General features: G+C 32.8%; 1 long non-coding RNA gene across 3 annotated transcripts in view; it reads right to left on the reverse strand.

Annotated features, from left to right (window-relative positions):
* Window positions 1-7,314, reverse strand: part of LOC118145761 (uncharacterized) — a 42,918-nt gene extending 35,604 nt beyond the window's left edge. For all 3 annotated transcript variants that reach the window (XR_013522875.1, XR_013522874.1, XR_013522873.1), the window contains exon 1: window positions 7,244-7,314. This is a non-coding gene — a long non-coding RNA (uncharacterized LOC118145761). The remainder of the gene's footprint in view (window positions 1-7,243) is intronic.
* Between the last annotated feature and the right edge of the window lie 345 nt (window positions 7,315-7,659).

Genomic DNA, 7,659 nt, shown 5'->3' on the forward strand with positions numbered 1-7,659 from the left:
TTATTTCTTAAAGACCCAGAACCGGTTGGCAATAACCTTTCTTGATTTTCAGCTTTTTATAGTAGTAGATATTTCTGCATACATTTATAAATTTAAACTTATCATATAAACTCCAAATATTTTACTCATTAAATTGGAGCATGAAAGATCATTCAAGGATAAAATTTCTCTAAAATTAGCTGAAAAACAAGGTCATCTTTGTTTTTAATTTTATTGAAAATCTTTTAATTTATCAAAGGAAGTTTAACACAGAGAAAAATAGCTCTCAGCAGGTTAAGAGGCTACCATTTCATTAACAGATTTATCTTTGTATGATACTGGGAAGGAATAATCACTGTTTTTTGTTTCTTTTGTTTTGCTTTTATGTAAAATATAATTTTAAAATTATTTATTCTGCTAACCTAATTTGTTAGGTGGATACATCTTTCAAAGTCCAAGCATATAACAGCTCAGTAAGATATAAGGCAAATGACGTGTATGGAACTTTAACAAAATTTTGAATATATTGAAAGCTCTTTATAACCCTAAAGTTTTATTAAGCTTCCCTGTACTTTTATAAATTTGGGGAAAACAGTTATTTCTCATGCAAGTCAATGAAGCTCATTATAAGGCTCATTACAGTAAAAATCAGATGATAAAAGATCATGGAGACATTTATAATTATGATATTATATATCAAGTCATTACCAATAATGTCAAGTGTTAGAGTTCTTTTTACTTACAAAAAGAACTATTGTGAAAACCTTACCTTGTGATCATGTGAGTCAATACTTCTTAATAAATTCCCCTTCATATACACATTTCAGACATAAAATGATTATTTTCCTCTTTTCTTCCTTTCTAAATCCATGTCCATACATTTGAAGTAAAGTGTTACAAATTAGGTATGCAATTGCTTTGATGTCTTTGAATGTCTTTGTAAAGTACAAAAGTTAAATTCTTTAAAACCTATGTGACCTATATAAAACATTTTGAAATTTAGAGGAATCAGAGAAAGATTTCTTTGAAATAGAAAATTGTTCTATCTCCTTGGGTGAACCACAGAAACTATGTTTCCTCACCAGAGGAAAGTTGTACATTTATCAGATAGAAGTTATTTATAGATTCCTTTTTCTGAGTATCTTTCAAGCATTGATAGCCTTCTTGCAAGGGTCAAACATTTAGCAAGGGTCAAACATTTAGCTTTCCTTAGTAATCTTAGCTTTTCTAACTTCCACTATCTAATTGTGTCAGCAGAATTTCAACTCACTGGAATAAGAACTTTTTGTTGTTATTATTGTTGTTGATTGCCACAATTCTGTAGCATTCTCTGTCTCTTCTGACTATAATTTGTTACATATTTTCAAACTATATATCAAACAGATATTCAGTAAGATACTCCCACATCAAGCTGCTGAAGCTCTCTCAACCTTGGTGCTGGATATAATGAGAAGCAGTAAGCTCCAATTGGAAGCTATGATATGAAACTAGTCCTCATTTAAGTTCTTACCTGAAATTTGCAATACCTATAAGAGTAAAAGAACACCTAAAAAGACAAATTATTTTAAAATGACTGTTCTAATAGACTAGCAAAGCAATAATAATAATAAGTAAAAAAACAATCTATCAAAAATGACATAGATACCTCAAAGTAATATGAGCTCACAATCCAAAACATGAAGAAGAAGAGTACCACAAGTAAAAAATAGAATCAGCAGACACAGAATATGGGACATGAATATTTTGGATGCTGAAATGATCAGATAAAAGATAAAAACAGGTATGTTTTGTGATGGTTAACATTGAGTGTTGACTGGATTGAAGGATGAAAATGTGGGTGAAGGGGAGAAGAAAAGCAAAGCACACTGCCATGTGTGTACCTACGCAACTGTCTTGCATGCTCTGCTCATGTACCCCAAAACCTATAATCCAATAAAAAATTAAAAAAAAAAAAAAAAAAAGAAAGAAAAAAAAAAAAAAAAAGAAAATTATTGTTCCTGGGTGTGTCTGTGAGGATGTTAACAAAGCAAATTAACATTTGAGTTCCAAAATGGGAAAGGCAGACTCACCCTCAATCTGAGTGGGCACAATCCAATCAGCTGCCTGCCCTGACAGAATAAAAGCAGACAGAAGAAAGTGAAATGACTAGACTGGCTTAGCCTTTCAGCCTACATCTTTCTTCTGTCCTGGATGTTTCCTGCCCTTGAACATTGAACTCCAAGTTCTTCAGCTTTGGGATTTGGACAGGCTTTCTTCCTTCTCAGCTTGCAGATAGCCTCAAATTTTCTAAGATTACCCTGAGTGAGAGTCTTATATATTATAGAAAAAGAGCTAAAATTGTGGAAAACCAGACACAAGCTCTTCTCACACAAGTGGCTGACTTCAATGAAAGGTGCATGCACAGCCTTGCCAAGCATCTACTGTTAAAGTGAGGGCATTGATTGGAAAAGAATAGGACTCTGCAAGTTAGCATAAGGGTGAATGGGATGACCCTGATAAAGCTGGAGACACTGAGCTTATAAACTCTGATGAAACTTTTTTTTTTTTGCCAGAAGAAACAGCTTCCCCAACCCCAGTGATGGCAACATCCCCTCCCTGACACATGCTGCCATCAGCCTTTCCACATTTGTCTGAGGAGATAAACCCTGCACTGCCTGAGACAACTGTGATGGGCTCCCCTGAGTCAGTTGCCAGGCAAGATGATCTTGATTCTCTTCAAGATCCACCCCCTGTTTGCTTATAGACCTATAACTAAAATAAAGTCCTGGCAGGCCACTAGAGGTAAGGTTCAGAGTCTGACCCACAAGAAGGTATGCTACACTTCAAAAGAACTGCTTGTGTTTTCTAATTTATATAAGCAGAAATGTGGAGAACAGGGGCGGGATGAATACTAAGGGTGTGAGATAATGGTAGAAGGAAGGAACATAGAGTTGGATCAGGCTGAATTTATTGATTTAGACTCAAAAAAAGATTCTGAGTTTAATGTTGCAGCTCATGACCAGTTGTAAAAATAAGGATTGTTATTTTCATGAGTGTTTTCTCATTTAGTGAAGAACATATTTGAGCATGTATATACTTATACTAAAAACCAAAGGTCACTTTATTTCCTTTTACCTTTATCATGTGACATAGATTTATTGACTTCATATCAGCATTTAAGTGCCATTAACTTTATGTAATAGCATTTGGGTTGGGGATTGGTGTGCTTCTGGTTGTACAAAGGATAGTTGTATTCAGTTAAGTGTAATTATGACATTATTATCTTTATTTGAATATTATGTATGATTACAGGAGATGTATATGGTTCCAAATTGACAAGGGGTGAACTTGTGATTGTTAACGTTAAGTGTCAACTTGATTAGATTGCAGATGTAAAGTATTATTCCTGGGTGTGTCTGTGAGGGAGTTGCCAAAGCAGATTAACGTTTGAGTCAGTGGACTGAGAATGGTAGACTCACCCTCAACCTGGATGACCACAATCCAATCAGCTGCTAGCACTGACAGAATAAAAGTAGGCAGAAGAACCTGAAAAGACAAGACTGACTTAACCTCTCAGCTTACATCTTCCTTCTGTGCTGGATGATTCCTGCCCTCAAACGTTGGACACCAAGATCTTCACCTTTGGAACTCAGACTGGCTCCCTTGCTCCTCAGCTTGCAAATGGCCCATTGTGGGACCTCACCCTGTGATCATGTGAGTCAATACTCCTTAATAAACTCCCCTCTATATATACATATATCCTATTAGTTCTGTCCCTCTAGAGAACCTTGACTAATACAGTTTAACATGTCTAGATAAATGTAAAAGTAATAAAAGACATAAATATGACCCAAGAAAGTACTAAAATGACTGAGAAGATTCAAAAATAATTTCCAAAGTAAAATAAAGTAAACAAATAAAATTTAAAATGATTTGGACAGTTTAAAAACCAATTTGATTTCTGTGAAGGATGAAATATTTATCTACAAAATGTAGCATAATAAATTTCTTAGGATATATCACAGAAAAATGAAGTGTTTAAAATTGTTCCAAAATAAAAGTAGAAGTAGGAGACATGGGGAAAAGAGTACAAAGGCTCTATATATATTCAATTAGAGATCCAACTGGAATAAAAGAGAGAGGAAGATACACGATAATTTAAAAAGTAAAGGGTGATAGTTTGCTGGAAATCATAAAGCATTAATAATGAAAATCAAATAACCTAACAAATTCAAGTCTATAATTGATAGAGTGTATGTATGTGTGTGTGTATGTGTTTTTATGTTTGTGCATTAAACTGTAGCATAACAAAAAAAAAACAGTTAAGGACTTAAAAACATAAAAAAGATAATTTAACTAGCTAAATTCTCAAAGGTAACAATGAAAACTAAAAAGAGAGAAATAATATTTTCATGGTACTAAAAGTAAATGTATAACATTTAAAATTATTATTTTAAATAATAATTAACTTAAAAATAAATAAAAACTTAAAATTGTATAACAGCAAAGCTAACTTTTAGGAAGTTGCATAAAATAAAGACATCTTCAAGTAGTAAAGAGCTGAGTGTTTATAATCAACCAATTGTCACTAAGGAAATTGTCTAATAAACGTATTCATCCAAAAGGATGAGGACCAAAGTCAGACATTCTTAGAAGCTAAATTATTGCTAAGAAACAACAACAAAAACTGATAAATGTATGAGTAAATATAAATAAATACTGCCTGAATAAAATAATAATAATAATAATTTTTTAAGATTTAATGAGAAAGTTAAAATACTGGATAATTTTTAGTAATGTAGAGATCAGAGTAAAAATGTACTCATTTCCATATAACAAATTGCATAAAAGTAAAGAAATTTAAATACCTTTAGAATTTTTAATTATACAAAATGAAACATCTAGTATAACTAACAATTAAATAGAAAAATAATGTGATTATATAAATTTAACATTGTAAATAGGTAAAAAATTATAAAAAGGCTGCCTGTCTGCCCAAGAATAAGAAAAAAAATTTATCATACAAAAGATGGCAAAATAAGACAAAACAAAAATGGAAAAAATGAATAAATTAGAAGTTAAAACTAAAGTAGTAAAAAGAATTCAACATATGTCAGTATTAAAAAGTAAAAATCAAACTAGCCACTCTAGTTAAAAGGTATCAATGATCAAAATCCATGGAAGGTAAGTTTCACCAAGAAGAAACACTGATATTGAGTTTGTCATGAAGGATTTTTATTATGGGCAGTCCTTGGGGACAAGAATACTAGAAGGGAAAGAAGAAACAGGACTGGACACAACAAAGAGTTAGTTTCAATTCAGGGGCAATGACAGCCTTGGCTAACCCCATGGGGAGCTCTGGAACTAGCAAAGCCCTTTTGAGTTTTCATAAGTTGAGTTGTGATGTCCAAATTTGTACCATCCGTCAGTGGAACAAGGCTATCTTGTAAGAGGAATAAACTTACGTTCATTGCAACTTAAAGAGGCTGATAATATGGGTGTTTAATTTTAGGATATTATTAATTTTCTAATTATGATATTTACCTAGAATCTAGAAAAAGAGAAGAGAAAAAACACAAAGCAGCAGAAATAAGAAAATAATAAGTGTAAAGGCAGAAACCAATGAAATTAAAAACAGAGAAAATTTTAATAGAAAATCAATGAAACACAGAGATTGTTTTTTTGAAAAAAAATCAATAAAATTTACAAAATTCCACTAAGACTGACAAAGAAAAGAAGATAGAAGATACAAACTACTGATATCAGACATGAAACAGGGGCTATCACTACAAATGCTGAAGAATTTGAAAGAATAATAAATACTATGCACAACTATACCGATATAAATTTGATGAATTAAGACTGTATGTTATTGGTGGAAGAACAGAAACAGTAATCAATGGAACAAAATAACGAACCTAGAAAAGGAACCACAAAAATTGCCCAAAACTAGTCTTGGATAAAGCTGCAGAAGCAATTCAATGGAGAAAGAATAGCCTTTTCAGCCAGTAGTGTTGAAGCAATTAGATATCCTTTGGAGGTGTGGGCAGGGAGCGGGGAGAAGAACTCAACCTAAGTTTCCCATCTCATACAAAAATTAACTCTCACTGAAACTCAGATTTACATGTAAATTGAAAAGCTATAATTTTAAAAAATATAGACAAAACTCTTCAGAATCTAGAACTAGGCGAAGAGTTCTAAACTTGACACCAAATGTATGATCAATCAAAGAAAAAGAATCAAATACACTAGACTGATCAAATAAAACAGAAAGACTTGGATACTGAAAAAAGACCTTGTAAAGAGGATTCAAAAAGCCACAGATTGGGAGAAAATATTTGCACACTACGTCTTACAATGAACTATTTTATAGAATTTATAAAGGACTCTCAAATCTCAAGAGTAAACATTAATAATATTAGTTATAATAATAAATCCAGTTAGAAAATGTTCAAAGTTGTGGACAGTTATTTCACCAAAGATGATATACACATAACAAATAAGCACATAAACAGATGTTTAGTACCCTGAGCCAGAGAGTACAAATGAAAATGACAGTGAGATATCATCACGTACATATCAAAATGGCTGAGTTAAAAATAGTGACAACACCAAATGTTGGCAACAATACACATCACTCATTAGGTGCTGCTGGGATTAAAACTCTGGATAAATGGTTTGAGTTTTTCTTATGCTAACTAAAACATAGATCTAACATACAGCCCAGTAATTGTTCTACTAGGCATTTATCTCAGAGAAATTAACATTTTTGTTCACATAAAAACCTATATATTCATGTTCACTGCAGCTTTATTTGAAATAGTCAAAAATGAGAAACAACTAGATTTCCTTTCTGAAGTGAATGGTTAAAACACTGTGGTACACTTGTGTCACAAAATACTACTTACAATATAAAGACATGAATTATTTGTATACCAAACAACTTGAATGAATATCTTGAGAATTACACTGGGTGAAAAAGCCAATCCCAAAGTTTACCTACTGTACCATTCCATTTATATTACATTCTTGAAATGACAAAGTTATAGAATTAAATACAAGATTACTGTTTTCCAAAGGTTAGAAATGAGAACAAGTGAGTATAGAGGATATAAGGAAGGGGTGCGGCTATCATAGGGCAATAGGCGTGAAGGCAGAGTAATGCCTCCCCCAACTCTCCACCAAGATATCCACGTTCTAATCTTCTAAAATTGTGAATATATTATGTTACTTCGTAAGGAATAATTAATATTGCAAATAAAATTAAAGTTGCTAATTAACTGACCTTAAATGAAACAGATGATCTGGTATCGTCTGAGTGGGTCCAATGTAGTCACGAGGGGCTTTTAAAGAGTGTGGAAGACGAATGCTGAACAAGCAGCGTCACAGCGATAGAGTGTGAGAAAGATTCTACAGGACACGGCTGGCTTTGAATATGGGAGGTGCCCAAGAGCTAAGGAATGCAGGCAGCTTGGAGAAGCTAGAAAAATTAAGAATATGGATTCTTCTCTAGAGGTGCCAGAATAATACACAACCTCACTAACACTTTTATTTTAGCCCAATGAGACCCATCTCAGATAACGGACTACTAGAACCGTCGGATAGTAATTTGTATTTTAAGCCATTAAGTTGTGGTAATTTTTTTAAAGCAGCTATAGAACAGAATTATAGAAGGATCCTGGGAGGGATGGGAATATTCCG

This window comes from Callithrix jacchus, chromosome 10 (assembly GCF_049354715.1).
Source record: "Callithrix jacchus isolate 240 chromosome 10, calJac240_pri, whole genome shotgun sequence".
Taxonomy (NCBI): domain Eukaryota; kingdom Metazoa; phylum Chordata; class Mammalia; order Primates; family Cebidae; genus Callithrix; species Callithrix jacchus.